Source organism: Pipistrellus hanaki (assembly GCF_964339955.1).
Source record: "Pipistrellus hanaki genome assembly, chromosome: X".
Taxonomy (NCBI): Eukaryota; Metazoa; Chordata; class Mammalia; order Chiroptera; family Vespertilionidae; genus Pipistrellus; species Pipistrellus hanaki.
Window position 1 is genome coordinate 77,304,587 of NC_140524.1, and position 16,564 is coordinate 77,321,150.

The following is a 16,564-nucleotide window of genomic DNA, read 5'->3' on the forward strand; positions in this document are numbered from 1 at the left end:
AGTGCCACCACCACAAACAGGGCATCATATGCTGTTAAAAAATTTAAATGTAAATAATACCAAATTACTGATTATCTGCTTTGATAATTTTTTTCCAGGTAATATGTTTCAACTCAAGCAGATAACCAGGATAAGTGAACAATACATACATTCTTTTAAACTGAAATCCACCCTAAGGAAGATTACCAACAATATAGCTGATTTCCACAGTTGTCTCTAAACACAATATACTGTGTAATTTTACGTTTCTGGAGGTGAACTTAAAATAAAAGGGGAAAATGATGAAATGCATGGGGTATTGTTTTGGTATTGATGTCTCCCAACACTCAGTCTTGAATCTTAACCACTCTTATGAGTTCCAGTCCTGCTTGCTTTTCAAGTTAATGTCTAGTGTAATTCCACCTTTTCCTATTTTTTTTTTCCTATTTTTTAAATTGTCACCATTATTTCCTGTCATTCAAGCTCAATACTGGATACTATTCAGCTATTAAAAACCCTATGGACTCCATCACTACATGAGTGCTAAAATCCATTCCCTCCTTTCCATTCCCACTGCTTCTCCCCTTATCCAAACACCCATTAATTTTCATATGAATAATTACAGTTGTCTTCAAAGTGGTCTTCTAGCCTCTAGCCTCTTAACTTTAATTTATGTTACAATCTGCTACCAAATCAATTGTACTAAATATTTTTCTTAATCATGTTTATTATCTTATTAACAAAAATTTTTCAAATAAGTACCTTATTTCTTATCATAAAATTTAAAACCCTGTATAATATAAATTAATCTTAACTTTCTAGTTTTATCACCTACTACTCTTTATAGATTTCCTCTACTTTAGCTAAATTAGATAGCTTGTTGTTTCTTAAACATCCCCTATGACATTATCATCCTCCAATTAATTACTCCCTTTCTCATTTTTTGTATAAATTATCTCAACTGTTTAAAGTTCAGATCAAATGATAGTGTGTTCATGTTATTGTTTAAGTCCAGTGCATGAATTCATACACCAGTAGGGTCCCTCCGCCTGGTCTGTGGGATTGGGCTGACCCCTGGTCCAAGGGGTCCCAGATTGTGAGCGGGTGCAGCTCAGGCCAAGGGACCCCCACCAGGCATGATTGGTGCCAGGGAGGTATGCGAGAGGTTGGCCAGCCAGGGAGGGACTGCAAGAGGGCTCTAGAGGACATGTCTGGCCTGTCTCACTCTGTCCCAATCGGCTGGACCCCAACAGCAAGCTAACCTACTGGTCAGAGCACGTGGTAGCAAAGGTTGAGCGGCCTTAGCATATCATTAGCACATTACACTTTGGTTGAACAGATGACAGAATGACCAGATACTTAGCATATTAGTTTTTTATTATATAGGATAATAATTTATCTTGCTGCCAAATTACCAGAAAATGTTTTTGTGCTTTTGCTTTAATCTCTCTTATGCAATGTACTACATTTGTCATTGTATTAGCTATTTTCCTAATTATCTTACTTTATGCTGCTATTAGAATGTAATCTTAAAGGAAGCATAAGAATTCTTCTGTAGCCCTGACTGGTTTAACTCAGTGGATAGAGCGTTGTCCTGCAGACTGAAGGGTCCTGGGTTTGATTCCAGTCAAGGGCATGTACCTTGGTTGCAGGCACATTCTCAGTAGGAGCTGTGCAGGAGGCAGCTGATCAATGTTTCTCTCTCACTGATGTTTCTAACTTTCTATCCCTCTCCCTTCCACTCTGTGAAAAATCAATGAATTATATTAAAAAATAATTCTTATATATATGGCTTTGTTTCAGAGCACAAACTTATGTATTTTTTATATTTCAGAAAATAATAATGTTTTAATTTCTAGGAAATAAAAATAATTGAACAGTTTGTATTATTGATGCTATTTAATGCATTGAAATATATCTGCCTTTTTGTATTGAGATTTAATTGATGTATATTGCAAAGCAAATTTCATGGGAACATGCTAATGGATCAGATACTCACCAAGTTACTAATTTTACTTATTCTGCCTCTAATTTTGCTTTACCCCCATATTATAAAACAATGTCATTATCTTTTTTCTTTCTGTTTCTTAGTTGATTTACTATACGACATTTATCCAATAGGGAAGATAATCTGAATAGCCAAAATGATTCCAGATACAAAATTTCCCTTTCCTTAAAAAAATAACATTAATGTTTTTATTGCATTGGAAAGGAAGTAAATAATATGAAAATTTAATATCAGTTATCAAATTATGTGGTACTCCATTTCCTACTCATAGCATCAAGTGTTATGCCGATATATCAAACCTTTAGCATCATAAATCATTTGAAAAAGAAGGAAATAGGATTCTCTTATCTTCCAAAAAAGATAAAACATTTTAACTGTGTTTTTCCCTATTGAGTGTGTATTTCATACTATTTTTGTAGTCAGTCTTTTATGTCAATGGAAGTGCAAAAATATCTCACTTTATAATTTTAACTTTGCAATCACATTCTGCATATTGGACAGTAAAATCAAACTGATTCCTCTCACTTTGCATGTGCCTAATCTTCAGGGCCTATTTACATTTCATTGCAATGTGACAGCAGGAAAATTTATCCATATGTAAAAGGGCCAACCCACACTGTCAAGCAGAAGGTTTGAGTTAAATTTGAAACAAAACTGAAAGAAAGAAAATAAAAAGGGAGAAGGGGAAAGAAAAAAAAAATTCTTCCTAAATGAAGCCAAATCCTACAAGTTAATACTTTAAAGAAATAAAGTAAACTAGTATAAATATGAATCTATCCAAAATACAGTTTTATTTTAATTCAAATCCCTTAGAAACCCAGAGCACTGTGTTTATAAACGGAAAATAGTGGATAGACTTGCCCTTCACTGGAGGGCAAGTCATATAGTCCTTGCCTTCTCTGCAAAACCTTCAGGCTGGAAATAGTGACAGATGAACGTTTTATCATTAATTTCCCCTCTTTCATGCCTTCAATCCAAATGGTGCATATTCTCCACTGGGAGGCATCAAGCTCTTTGCTTCTATTTCTCTTGCTAACTCACACTGACTTATAAATCAAACGCAGATAAGAAGAGAGGGCAAATATAACTTTTGTTGTTGTCTCTTGGCCTATGCCCTCTTGCACAATACTGAGCTTTGACTGAAATATTCTTCAAATTGTCCTGTTATTCATAGATTAAGGAATTCTAAATGATGACAAAACAATAGAAAATCTGAGAGACAAAGTTTGCATATCGTGACTTATAAAAGATTTGAAATTCCAGTGTTTGAAAGGATGATTTCCCTAAAATATGTGCCTAAGATGTTATTTTTCATGGTGAAAAAAAATCTGAATATAAAGACCTCACATTCTTTTAGGATGCCTAGGAATGCAGCAATCTTTAAAATGCTTCTTTAATCTTATTTTGCCCCTTTACTATAAGAAGCTAGTTTCTTCACAAAACTTGAATTATACAAAAGCAGACCCTTTGTTATGACTTATTTACTTTCCTTAAATTGTTATATTTTATAAAATATATAATGAGTGAAGTGCTTTGTAGAATATACTTTAAGTGTGGGATTTGATATACTTAGGTTTCAATACATGACAATTAATACTTTATATTTTTCAAAATGTGCCTGATACCTTCCTTGTCGATGGTGAATGCTTAATAAATATTTCATTTTTCAGAAGCTGAGATATTTGCAGTACTCTTGATTTTTAGTACTGATGGTAATTTTATACTAATATTTATTATAGTTTAACTTTAAGGTGTCTGTTTTATTTTTATTTGAAGAAAAAAACTATTTTATTTGAAAGAAAGATATTCACAGCTTTATTAGTAAATATAAAATAGAAAGTTTTGGCTGGGGAAAGTGCATGAAAGTTATATTGAATTATAACACATCAATCTTGTACTAAAAGTAAACGCAAAACCACTAGGTGATACAATATGATTTAAAACTCATGAAAGCTAATATGATTATGACTATTGACAAATTACAATATTATTTTCTGCAAAGCATGAAATATCAATGCTGTTAAATGAGTGCAAATGTTAATGTTCAAGGCTGCCTGCTGGCCTTTTGCTGGTGACATATCTAGGAATTCAGAAATATTTCATTTTCTATCTCCCTTTTCTAAGGCTGCAGGCCTCATGTATAAATTACAACTGATGACAAAAGTGGAAGCTAACAGTGGCAAAATTAGGCCCAAAGGCAAAATAATTATATATACAGCCTTCAGCAGTAAGGGAGAGAGCCATCAATCAGCTCCCAATTATTCACTAGTTAATCAGCTCTGCCCTTCCTTTATTGAAGGGTTACAGTATAATTAAGTTGGCAGCATCCTTTTAATTCATCAAACATACAACACATGGCGGTGTTTGCTGCAATTGGGGGACAGCACCTTTGTGAGTTTGACCCCAAGTACTGCTGGTGTAGATGAGGAAAACTTCAGAGGTAAGGGAGAAAATTTATATGACAGCACAGCACTGAGATGGTGCTATCTTAGTATACATGCCTGTGCTTAAAACACCTAAAAGGATAGGATATTTCTGAGCCCATTCAAATCCATAACACAAACCTTAAATATGTAAATTAATGGACAATATTTTTATGTATTTATGGATGTGTAAATAGTACATAAAAATATGTTTAAAAAAGAGATATGGATAATTTCTGACATGCATATAAACAATGACACCTTCAGAATACAACCTTTAGGAGAATACTAGTAGCCACTTATTCCAATGAAACTGCCATCATATAATTCATTTTAGAGTTAGATTCTATAAATGTTTTCTAAGAGCCAGTTTATGTGGCACATAAAAAAACATGATATAAATGACATTATGTTCATAATTCTTGGTGTTTTATTTTCTTTTGATTTTTGTTCTTGAAAGTGCTTTTACTCTGTATAATTGCCCAATTTGTTTCAAAGTAAATTTTCTCTGCTTCCAAAAGTGCCTTCCAAGACTCCTCCCTATTGACAATGTTCTAAAAAAGTCTAACAACCCCTGTTGGTTAAAATAGTTGCATTACTGCTATCCACAGGGCATCTTTCCCTTTATTGATTATAAATAGAATGACATATAGATATTTAAGATGTGATGTGTTGTTTTGCAATTACCAGAGTTATAGGTTATTTTTTCATGTGGCTCAAAAGCAGTAAGTGAATATCACTTACAAGTGGCCGAGTGCACAGCATTCATGCACGGGGCTGGGGGGTGTGTTCCTCAGCCTGGCTTGCATCCTCTCCAATCTGGGACCCCTGTGGGATTAGGCCTAAACTGGCAATCGGACAACCCCCTCACAATCCGGTACTGCTGGCTCCTAACTGCTCACCTGCCTGCCTGCTTGATCTCCCTAACCACTCTGCCTGCTGGCTTGCTTGCCCCTAACTGCATTCCCCCGCCAGACTGCCCTTCCTTTTGGCCTGATCACCCCTAACCGCCTCTGCCTCGGCTCTGCCACCATGACTTTGTCCAGAAGGATATCTGGAAGGTCTCATGGTCTAATTAGCATATTACCCTTTTATTAATATAGATAGGATATGACAAACTGCCATAACTATAACATATTTACCAGTATTATTCTATGAGAATACGTACTTCATGTGATAGAAAGGCATCTAATATATTACATTGTATATGTTGTAAGTAGTAGGAAATATTGTATTCATAGCAATAATATATACCCTGTGACTTCCCTTCTTGATTTGGGAATGGTTCCCCAGTTCTTTGAACACTTCCTGGCCCCTAATGTATTTTTTTTTTTGTCATCCAGTGTAACTTTATTTACTGTTTATTGCACATGATTTGAGGTCTTTAATTTCTAACTACCAAAGATTCAAATGACTATTTTTTTCCATGAAGTTTAACATTAACATTATTGAATTTGTATATTCGTGTGTTTTTATTGTAAATATCTGAATTATTTACATTGTCATAGATCCTGAACTCATAAGTGTGGACCATGCACAGCCTGGCAGCAAGCCAGGAAGCCACTCTGCAAGCAAACAGACATTCTGTATAAGGGGAAAAGTCATAACACAACATTTTTTTTTTTTTGAAAATAGGTTATTTTTAAAAAATATTTTATTGATTTTTTTTACAGAGAGGAAGAGAGAGGGATAGAGAGTTAGAAACATCAATGAGAGAGAATCATCGACCAGCTGCCTCTTGCACACCCCCTACTGGGGATGTGCCTGCAACCAAGGTACATGCCCTTGACAGGAATCGAACCCGGGACCTTTTAGTCAGCAGGCTGACGCTCTATCCACTGAGCCAAACCGGTGCCGGCTAGCACAACATTTAATGTCTAACCTGAGTCACCTCAGAATGTTATATATATATTGACTTCTTAATTCATATAGTATCAGAAACTCAACTGCTTGGTTAGTGACGGGGTTGACCTGGTTTTGAGAGGATTATTCCTTAAATAATTAAGGAAAGGGGTGGATCAATCTTTCTTCTTGGTTGCTTGTTTCTCCACAGCATCTTCATCTTTCTTCTCCTCCCCAGATTCTTAAGCATCTTCTCCTTCACCTTCACCTCCTTCCTCTTCCTACTTTGCATCCTCAAATTCTTCCTTGGAACCTTCTTCCTCTTCCTCTTCCTCTCCTTCCTCTTTCTCAGCCTCTTCCTTCTTCTTCTCTTCCTCTTCAGCTTCTCCTTCAAAAGGCTGTTCATCCTTAGCTTTTTCAGTTTTTGCAGCCTCAATGGTCTCCTCCACCTCGATCTGCTCTTCCTGGACGTGGCTGGTGGATTAAGAAGGGAAGGAGTGAGCAGACATCAAGTAGGAGCTGGTCTGTAAACTACTGTAGGCAGATCGGTCAAAGACTTGGGAACTCTGGGAAGAGCCGCTGGCTATGCTTCCCACGCTGGTGAAACTGAGCAGGGTTTCCTCACTTTCCAAGAATTTCCTGTAAACTGCAAGGTCAATGTACAAAGCCATCTTCACATTGAGGAGGTCCTGGTATTCTTTTAAATATCATCCAATTTCACTCTTTGTAGTTCTCAACTCATTTTCTAATTTGTTGATTGTGTCCTGCATAGCACTATCATCTGCATTCTGCTTATCCTCCAGCTCTTGCAGCTGCTTTTCAGTGTTTCGTTCATGCCCCAGCTTGCTTCCATATCCAGGGTCTTGGCCTTGAGCCGGCGGCAGCTCTTAGACACCTCATCCTTGGTGGTGCACCGCGTAGGTGTTCTTAGCAGCATTCTTGGTCAGAATGGTGAAGCAGTTCTTGGACCATTTTTCAGCATTCTGCATGTTCTTAGCAGCCAGCTTTTCCTACTGGGCGCCAATGTCCTTTAGCATAGCAGAGAGGTCGGACTTGGAGAGCATGCCCATCTCCATGGAGAACTGAGCATACTAGATCTGTACCTGCAGCTAGGTGATCTCTTTGTGCACCTTCTTAAGAAAGGCAATTTCATCTATCAGGCTGTTGACGCACCACTTTTTAAGCTCAGAGCTGGCAAGAGCGGCCTCATCTGCACCTTTGGGAGCCTCCATCAGCCAACCCTCTGCATCTTCATGGTTCAGAACCTCTTCCTGGTAGGACGCCTGCAGGTTGTTACCAGCCCCTTCAGAGCCCTGGTGCCTCCTAACTAGTCACTTCTCTCTCCTAACCAGGGATGGGGCATGGTAGGGCGGGGCAAAGGCATCCCATTTTCATTAAAATGTTCAACTTGGGCCTGCTGCAGAGGCATCTGCAGGTGGGCCGGGGGGCAGACAGTAATCCCAGAGACCCTGGCCACCTCTGCCTACCCAGGTACCAAATCGCTGCCTGAACCGCAGGGGCCATATCAGGCACTACCCATGCTGCCTGCCAGGGCTCCCAAACACAGCCTGAACCCTGTGGGTGAGGTCAGTCGCTGCCTGCCCTGCCTGCATATGCAAATTTACCCACCATCTTTGTTGGTTTTATTTTCATATCACTCTTGATTGGCTGTGGCTGTAGTAGAGGTATGGTAAATTAGTAATCTTTCTCTTTTAATAGTGTAAATAAAGTTAAATCCACAAATATTTTATTTCATACCATTTTCTAAAATCTCTATCTAAATAATTGCATTTTGTTTACAACATGGAATTTAAAAGTATTGTCTACCAAGAGTAATTAAATTAGAAAAGATTGCCAAAACCAGTTTGGCTCAGTGGTAGAGCATTGGTCTGCGGACTGAAAAATCCCAGGTTTGATTTGGGTCAGGGGCATGTACGTTGGTTGCGGGCACATCCCTGATAGGGGGTGTGCAAGAAGCAGCTGGTCGATGTTTCTCTCTCATCGACTTTTCTAGCTCTCTATCTCTCTCCATTCCTCTCTGTAAATAATCAATAAAATATATATTTTTTAAAAATAAATAAATTAGAAAATATTTAAGAATATATCAGATATATTTTATAAGGTGGTTAATCTTACTGAGGACACATAAGATATATGCTCTCACAAACAATGTGAAAATACTGGAATCAATGATACATTCATTAAACTAGTTTGAATCATGCATGAAACAACATGCAAGAAATATAAAAACTTGAGGGTTTCAGAATCAATGATAAATTGTTTTAGAGATAGTCTCTAATGGCCTCTATTTGTTTTATTTATTTATTTATTTAGTCCTTTCATAGATTTTGTAAATGAATTTATTGAGGTAACATTGATTAATAAAATGATATAGATTTCAAGTGTTCAGTTCTATAATGTACTATCTATATATTGCATTGTGTGTTAACCACCCAAAGTCAAGTTTCTTTTCATCATCATTTATTGCCTCTTTACCCTCTCCTCTTTATCTCCTACTACCCCACTTTCCCTCTGGTAATCACCGTACTGCTGTCTATGAAGCTGTTTCTTTTTGTTTGTTTTTGCTTAATCTCATCACCATTTTCTCTCAGCACCCAAACAACCCGCTCTCTGACAGCTGTGAGTCTGTTTTTTGTATCTATGAGCTTGTTTCTATTTTGTTTGTTAGTTTATCTTCTTCATTAGATTCCACATATAAGTGAAACAATGTGATATTTTTCTTTTTAAAGATAAATTTATTTTTATTTATTTATTTATTTATTTTATTCTTTATTGATTAAAGTATTACAGATATTCCCTTTCTCCCTGTTGACCTCTCCTGGCCACTCCCACCCCCAGCACATGCCCTTACCCCAATAGTGTCTATATCCATTGGTTATGCTTATATGCATACATACAAGTCCTTTGGTTGATCTCTCTCTCTTACCCCCACCCTCTCCTACCTTCCCTTTGAGGTCTGATGATCTGATAGATGTTTCTCTGCCTCTGGATCTATTTTTGTTCATCGGTTTAGTTGTTCATTATATTCCACAAATTAGTGAGATCCTGTGACATGTATCTTTCTCCCACTGGCTTATTTCGCATAGCATAATGCTCTCCATGTCCATGCATGCCTTTGCAAATGGTAAGAGTTCCCTCTCTTTTAAAGCAGTGTAGTGTTCCATTGTGTAGATTTACCACAGTTTTTTAATCCACTCATCTGTTGATGGGCACTAAGGCTATTTTAAAAAAATATATTTTATTGATTTTTTACAGAGAGGAAGAAAGAGGGATAGAGAGTTAGAAACATCGATGAGAGAGAATCATTGATCAGCTGCCTCTTACACACCCTCTACTGGGGATGTGCCTGCAACCAAGGTTCATGCCCTTGACCAGAATCGAACCTGAGACCTTTCAGTCCGCAGGCCAATGCTCTATCCACTGAGCCAAACCAGTTTCGGCACTAAGGCTATTTTTTTTTAATTTTTAAAATTAAATTATTATCTCTGTACATATACCATTGTCTCCTCATCCCATACATGCCATCCCTCCCCAGAGTTTTGTGTCCATTGGTTGTACTTATATGCATGTATACAAGTCCTTAGGTTGATCTCTTATCTTCCTCAGATCTCCCTACTCTCCCCACTGTAATTTGATAGTCTGCTTGTTGCTTTACTGTCTCTATATCTATCTTTTGGTTCATCAGTTTATAATGTTCTTTACTATCCATAAATGAGTGAGGTCATGTAGTGTTTCTCTTTCATTGACTGGCTTATTTCACTCAGCATGATGTTCTCCAATTCCATCCAGGTTGCTGCAAATGATGAGAATTCCTTTTTTATGGCAGCATAATATTCCATTGTGTAGATGTACCATGGTTTTTGGATCCAATCATCTGCTGACGGGCACCTAGGCTGTTTCCAAATTATACTATTGTAGATTGTGCTGCTATGAACATAGGGGTGCATATATCCTTTCTGATTGGTGTTTCTAGCTTCTTGGGATATATTCCTAGGAGTGGGATTACTAGGTCAAATGGGAGTTCCATTTTCGGTTTTTTGAGCAAGCTCCATACTGTTCTCCAAAGTGGTTGCACCAGTCTGCATTCCCACCAGCAGTGGACAAGGATTCCTTTTCCTCCGCAACCTCGCCAACACTTGTCATTTGTTGATTTGTTGATGTTGGCCATTCTGACGGGTGTGAGATGATACTGTTTTGTTGAGGATTTGCATAACTGAGATAATTAGTGACTTTGAACACGTTTTCATGTGCCTCTTGTCCTTCCTTCTGTCTTCTTTTGAGAAGATTCTATTTAGATCCATTGCCCATTTTTTAATTGGGTCATTTATCTTCCTTTTATTAAGTTGTATAAGCTGTCTGTGGATGTTGGAGATTAAACATTTATCAGTGATAACATTTGCAAATATGTTCTCCCATACAGTGGGCTTTCTTGTTGTTTTTTTGATGGTTTCTTTTGCTGTAAAAAAGCTTTTTATTTTGATGTAGTCCCATTTGTTTATTTTCTCTTTGGCTTCCATTGCCCTAGGGGCAGTATCAGTGAAGAAGTTCTTTTGGCATATGTCTGAGATTTTGCTGCCTGTGGATGCCTCTAGTATTTTTATGGTTTCCCACAGAAGGAAGGAAATAACAAAAATCAGAGCAGAGATAAATGACATAAAGACCAAAGAAACAATACATAGGATCAACAAAACCAAGAGCTGGTTCTTTGAAAGGATAAACAAGATTGATGAACCTCTAGCCAGACTAACCAAGAAACAAAGAGAGAGGACCCAAATAAACAAAATCAGAAACAAAAGAGGTGAAATAACAACAGACCCCACTGAAATACAAAGGATTGTTACAAAATACTACGAACAACTCTATTCCAACAAACGACAACCTGGAGGAAATAGATATATTCCTAGAAAAATACAACCTTCCAAAACTCAATCAGGAAGAATCTAAACATCTCAATAGACCAGTGTCTTGGGAAGAAATTGAAACAGTCATCAAAAAGCTCCTAGTAAACAAAAGCCTGGGACCAGATGGCTTCACAGGAGTTTTACCAAACATTCAAGGAAGAACTAAAACCTATCCTCCTCAGACTATTCCAAAAAATTCAAGAGGAAGGAACACTTCCAAACTCTTTCTATGAAACCAGCATCACCCTATACCAAAACCAGATAAAGACAACACAATGAAAGAGAATTACAGGCTAATATTCCTCATGAACATAGATGACAAAATCCTCAACAAAATTCTAGCAAATCAGCTCCAGCAGAACATCAGAAAGATCATACACCTTGACCAAGTAGGATTTATTCCGGGAATGCAAGGATGGTACAATATCTGCAAATGAATAAATGTAATACATCACATAAACAAATTGAGAGATAAAAATCATATAATCATATCAATTGATGCAGAAAAAGCATTTGATAAAATCCAACACCTTTCCTGGTAAGAACTCTCAACAAGGTGGAAATAGAAGGGTCATACCTCAACATAATAAAAGCTATATATGATAAACCCACAGCCAACATCATACTCAATGGGCAAAAACTAAAACCATTCCCTCTAAGAACAGGAACAAGACAGGGATGCCCACTCTCACCACTCCTGTTTGACATAGTACTGGAAGTACTAGCCATTGCAATTAGACAAGAAGAGGAAATAAAAGGCATCCAAATTTAAAAAGAAGAAGTAAAATTATCTTTATTTGCAGATGATATGATATTGTACATAAAAAAACCAAAAGATTCCATCAAAAAACTAATTGACTTAATAAATGAATTTGGCAATGTAGCAGGATACAAAATTAATGCCAAGAAATCTATGGCATTTCTATACACCAATAGTGAATTTACAGAAACAAAGACTAAAAAGGCAATCCCATTTAACATCGCACCAAAAAAATTAAAATACCTAGGAATAAACTTAACTAAGGGGGTAAAAGACCTATACGAGGAAAACTACACAACACTGAAAAAAGAGATAGAGGAAGATGTAAACAGATGGAAGAACATACCATGTTCATGGATTGGTAGAATCAACATCATCAAAATGTCCATACTTCCCAAAGCAATTTATAGGTTCATTGCACTCCCCATTAAAATTCCAATGGCATATTTCACTGACCTAGAAAGAACTCTCCAAAAATTCAGTTGGAACAATAAAAGGCCCCGAATAGCCACAGAAATCCTGAGAAAGAAGAGTAAAATAGGAGGGATCTCAATACCAGATTTCAAGCTGTATTACAAAGCCACTGTTCTCAAAACAGCCTGGTACTGGCACAAGAACAGACATATAGATCAATGGAATAGAATTGAGAACCCAGATATCAACCCAATTCACTATGCTCAATTAATATTTGACAAAGGGGGCACGAATATACAATGGAGTCAAGACAGTCTCTTCATTAAATGGTGTTGGGGAAATTGGATAGATACTTGCAAAAGAGTGAAACTAGATCACCGACTTACACCATACACAAAAATAAACTCAAAATGGATACAGGACTTAAACTAAGGCTATTTTTAAGTCTTAACTATTGTAAATTGTGCTGCTATGAACACAGGCGTGCATATGTTCTTTCTGATTGGTGTTTCTGATTTCTTGGGATATAGTCCTAAAAGTGGGATTACTGGGTCAAATGGGAGTTCCATTCTTAATTTTCTTTGGAAACTCCATACTGTTTTCCACAGTGGCCGAACCAGTCTGCATTCCCACCAGCAGTGCATGAGGGTTCCTTTTTCTCCACATTTTCTTAAGCACTTGTTCTCTGTCCATTTGTTGATGATAACCATTCTGATAGGTGTTGTTTTACTTTGCATCTCTCAGATTATTAGTGACTTTTATGACTCTTGGCTTTCTGTATGTCTCCTTTTGAAAAGTGTCTATTTAGGTTCTTTGCCCATTATTTGAGTGGACTGCTTATCTTCCTTTTGTTAAGTGGTATGAGTTCCCTATAAATTTTGGAGATTAGGCCCTTATCAGATATAAAATTGGCAAATATGTTCTCCCATGCAGTGGGCTTTCTTTTTTTCTTTTCTTTTAAAAGTCTTTGTTGTTTAAAGAATTACACTTAGTATTATATATGTTTCCTTTTTTCCCCATTGACCTCTCCCTACTGCTTCCCAGTCCCACAGCACATGCCCTTGCCCTCTTAGTATCTGTGTCCCTTGGTTATGCTAATTTTCATGCATACAAGTCTTTTGGTTAATCTCTATTCCCACACATGAACCCTACCCTGCCTTCCCTCTGAAGTTTGACAGTCTGTTTGATGCTTCTCTGTCTCCTGATCTACTAGTATTTTTGTTCATCAGTTCATGTAGTTCATCATATTCCACAAATGAGTGAGATCATGTGATATTTATCTTTCTCCACTGGCTTATTTCACTTAGCATAATGCTCTCCATGTCCATCCATGCTGTTGTGAATAGTAAAGAGTTCTTTCTTTTTTACAGCAGTATAGTATATTCCAGTGTGTAGATGTACTACAGTATTTTGATCCACTAATCTGCTGATGGGCACTAAGGTTGTATCCAAATCTTAGCTATGGTGAATTGTGCTGCTATAAACATAGAGGTGCATATATCCTTTCTGATTGGTGTTTCTAGTTTCTTGGGATATATTCCTAGAAGTGGAATTGCTGGGTCAAATGAGAATTCCATTTTTCATTTATTGAGGAAATTCCATACTGTTTTCCACAGTGGCTACACCAGTCTGTATTCCCACCAGCAGTACACTAAGGCTTCTTTTTCTCCGCATCCTCGACAGCACTTGTATTTTGTTGATTTGTTGATGATAGCCATTCCAAAAGGTGTGAGATAGTATCTCATTGTAGTTTTGATTTGCATCTCTCAGATGATTAGTGACTTTGAGCATGTTTTCATATGTCTCTTGGCCTTCTATATGTCCACTTTTGAAAAGTGTCTGTTTTGGTCCTTTGCCCATTTTTTTTTATTGGATTGTTTATCTTTTTTTGTTAATATGTCTGAGTTCCCTATAAGTTTTGGAGATTAAACCCTTATCAGAGATAACATTGGCAAATATGGTCTCCCAGGCAGTGGGCTTTCTTGTTGTTTTGCTAATGGTTACTTTTGCTGTGCAGAAGCTTTTTATTTTGATGTAGTCCCATTTGTTTATTTTCTCTTTAGTTTTCATTGCCCTAGGAGCTGTATCAGTAAAGATATTGCTACAACATATGTCTGATATTTTGCTGCCTATGGGTTCTTCTAAGATTTTTATGGTTTCCCATCTTACTTTTAAGTCCTCCATCTACTTTCAGTTTATTTTTGTGTATGGTGTAAGTTGGTAGGCTGGTTTCATTTTTTTTTTTTTTGCATGTATCTGTCCAATTTTTCAACACCATTTATTAAAGAGATTGTCTTGACTTTTTCATATACTACTAATGAACTTAAAGAGAAATATTAAAAAAAATCCCATTTACCATTGAAACAAAAAAGTTAAGATACCTAGGAATAAATTTAACTAAAGAGGTGAAAGACCTGTACTTGGAAAACTATAAGACATGGTAAAAAGAGATAGAAGAAGGCAAACAAATGGAAAAATACTGGTATACCCTGTTCATGGATTGGTGGAATCAACATCATTAAAATAGTCATACTATCCAAAACAATCCACAGATTCAATGCAATCCTCATTAAAATAACAATGGCATATTTCACAGACTTAGAACAAATTCTCCAAAAATTCATATGGAATAAAAAAAGATCCAAAATAACCACAGCAATCCTGATAAAGAAGAATAAAGTAGAGGGATCTAAATACAGATATCAAACTATATTACAAAGCCACTGTCCTGAAAACTGCCTGTTATTGTCACGAGAACAGACATAAACTAGTACACCAATGGAATGGAATAGAGACCCCAGAAATTGACCCAAACCATATGCTTAAGTAATATTTGACAAAGGAGGCAAGAGCATACAATGTGATATTTGTCTTTTGCTGAATGGTTAATTTGGGAATTGTTTTTTGACTGTCCACCTGTTCTGTATCTTTAAAAAAAAAATCATATCATTTCATTTATTTATTTTAATATACTTTTTATTATTGACAGTATTACAGATATTTCCTCATATCTTCACTACCCTGTTTCCCATGTCTATGGGCTATGCATATATGTATATAAGTTCTTTGGTTTATCTCTCCTTCTCCCCTCAATCCCACATCAAGGTATTTCAATTGGTTCCATTTTTTAAAAAAATTCTCACCCGAGAATATATTCTTACTGATCTTAGAGAATGAGGGAGAGAGAGAAAAAGAAGAAAGAAAGAAAGAAAAAAAGAAAGAAAGAAAGAAAGAAAGAAAGAAAGAAAGAAAGAAAGGAAGGAAGAAAGAAAGGAAGAAAGAAAAGAAGGAAGGAAAGAGGGAGAGAGAGAGAGAGAGAGAGAGAGAGAGAGAGAGAGAGAGAGAGAGAGAGAGAGAGAGGAGAGAGAGAAAGGAAGGAAGGAAGGAAGGAAGGAAGGAAGGAAGGAAGGAAGGAAGGAAGGAAGGAAGGAGAGAAAAACATAAATTGATTGCATAGAACCCAATACCTAGACATGTACCCTGAGCAGGTACTGAACCCAAAACCTTTTGGTGTAAGGAATAATACCCCAACCAACTGAGCCACCTGGCCAGCCACCTGTTCTTTTAATATATACTAAAAAAATTGAAAGTAAGAATGTTTGTGATGCCTCTTTCCCTCCCCTAGGTCCTCAAATGACAGCTTGAACATAATAGGGAAACTAAAAGCATTCATTGAATGAATGAATGAATATAAACAACACATGTGAAAACTTAGTTTAGCAGCTACTACTAATAGAAGGGTTCACTTAACTTGGAAGTTACTTATATTGTTGAGATGCACAATAAAAAACAAACTTCAAATACCTACAAAATTAATCATGCAAAAGAGATAGCAGAGACGGCCCAACATTTTTAAAAGTGTGACACTTTAATTTCAAATTTAAAATAGTAGTGTATTTTTAATTCCTAAATATAATACCTTGGTTCTGTCCTTAATAAAATTGGTTTAATTAAATTTTGCCTATTTGACCAATAAGATTTCTATTTTTTCTAGGTTATCTACAAATTTAATGGATTTATTTCCTAATATTTCATAGATATACAAATTAAACCTATAAGCACCTGCTTTTTATTTCAAAAAATAAATAGATTCAACTTAGTTCCTATTCAGATTGCTGGTATAATCTATCCTGTATTCTTCCTACACATTGAGTTGCCTTTCAGAATTCATTTTATTCTCTTCTTAATAGAGATATTTAAAATAAGCATTAAAAAA

The 16,564-nt window shown here is 36.4% G+C and overlaps 1 pseudogene across 1 annotated transcript; it reads right to left on the minus strand.

Annotated features, from left to right (window-relative positions):
• Positions 1-6,428: 6,428 nt before the first annotated feature.
• LOC311614865 (neurofilament light polypeptide-like) lies at positions 6,429-7,776 on the minus strand (annotated as a pseudogene). Its single transcript has 2 exons — positions 7,740-7,776; positions 6,429-7,555 (listed from the first exon to the last, which is right to left on the minus strand). The product of its transcript is annotated as a neurofilament light polypeptide-like (transcript).
• Positions 7,777-16,564: the final 8,788 nt, after the last annotated feature.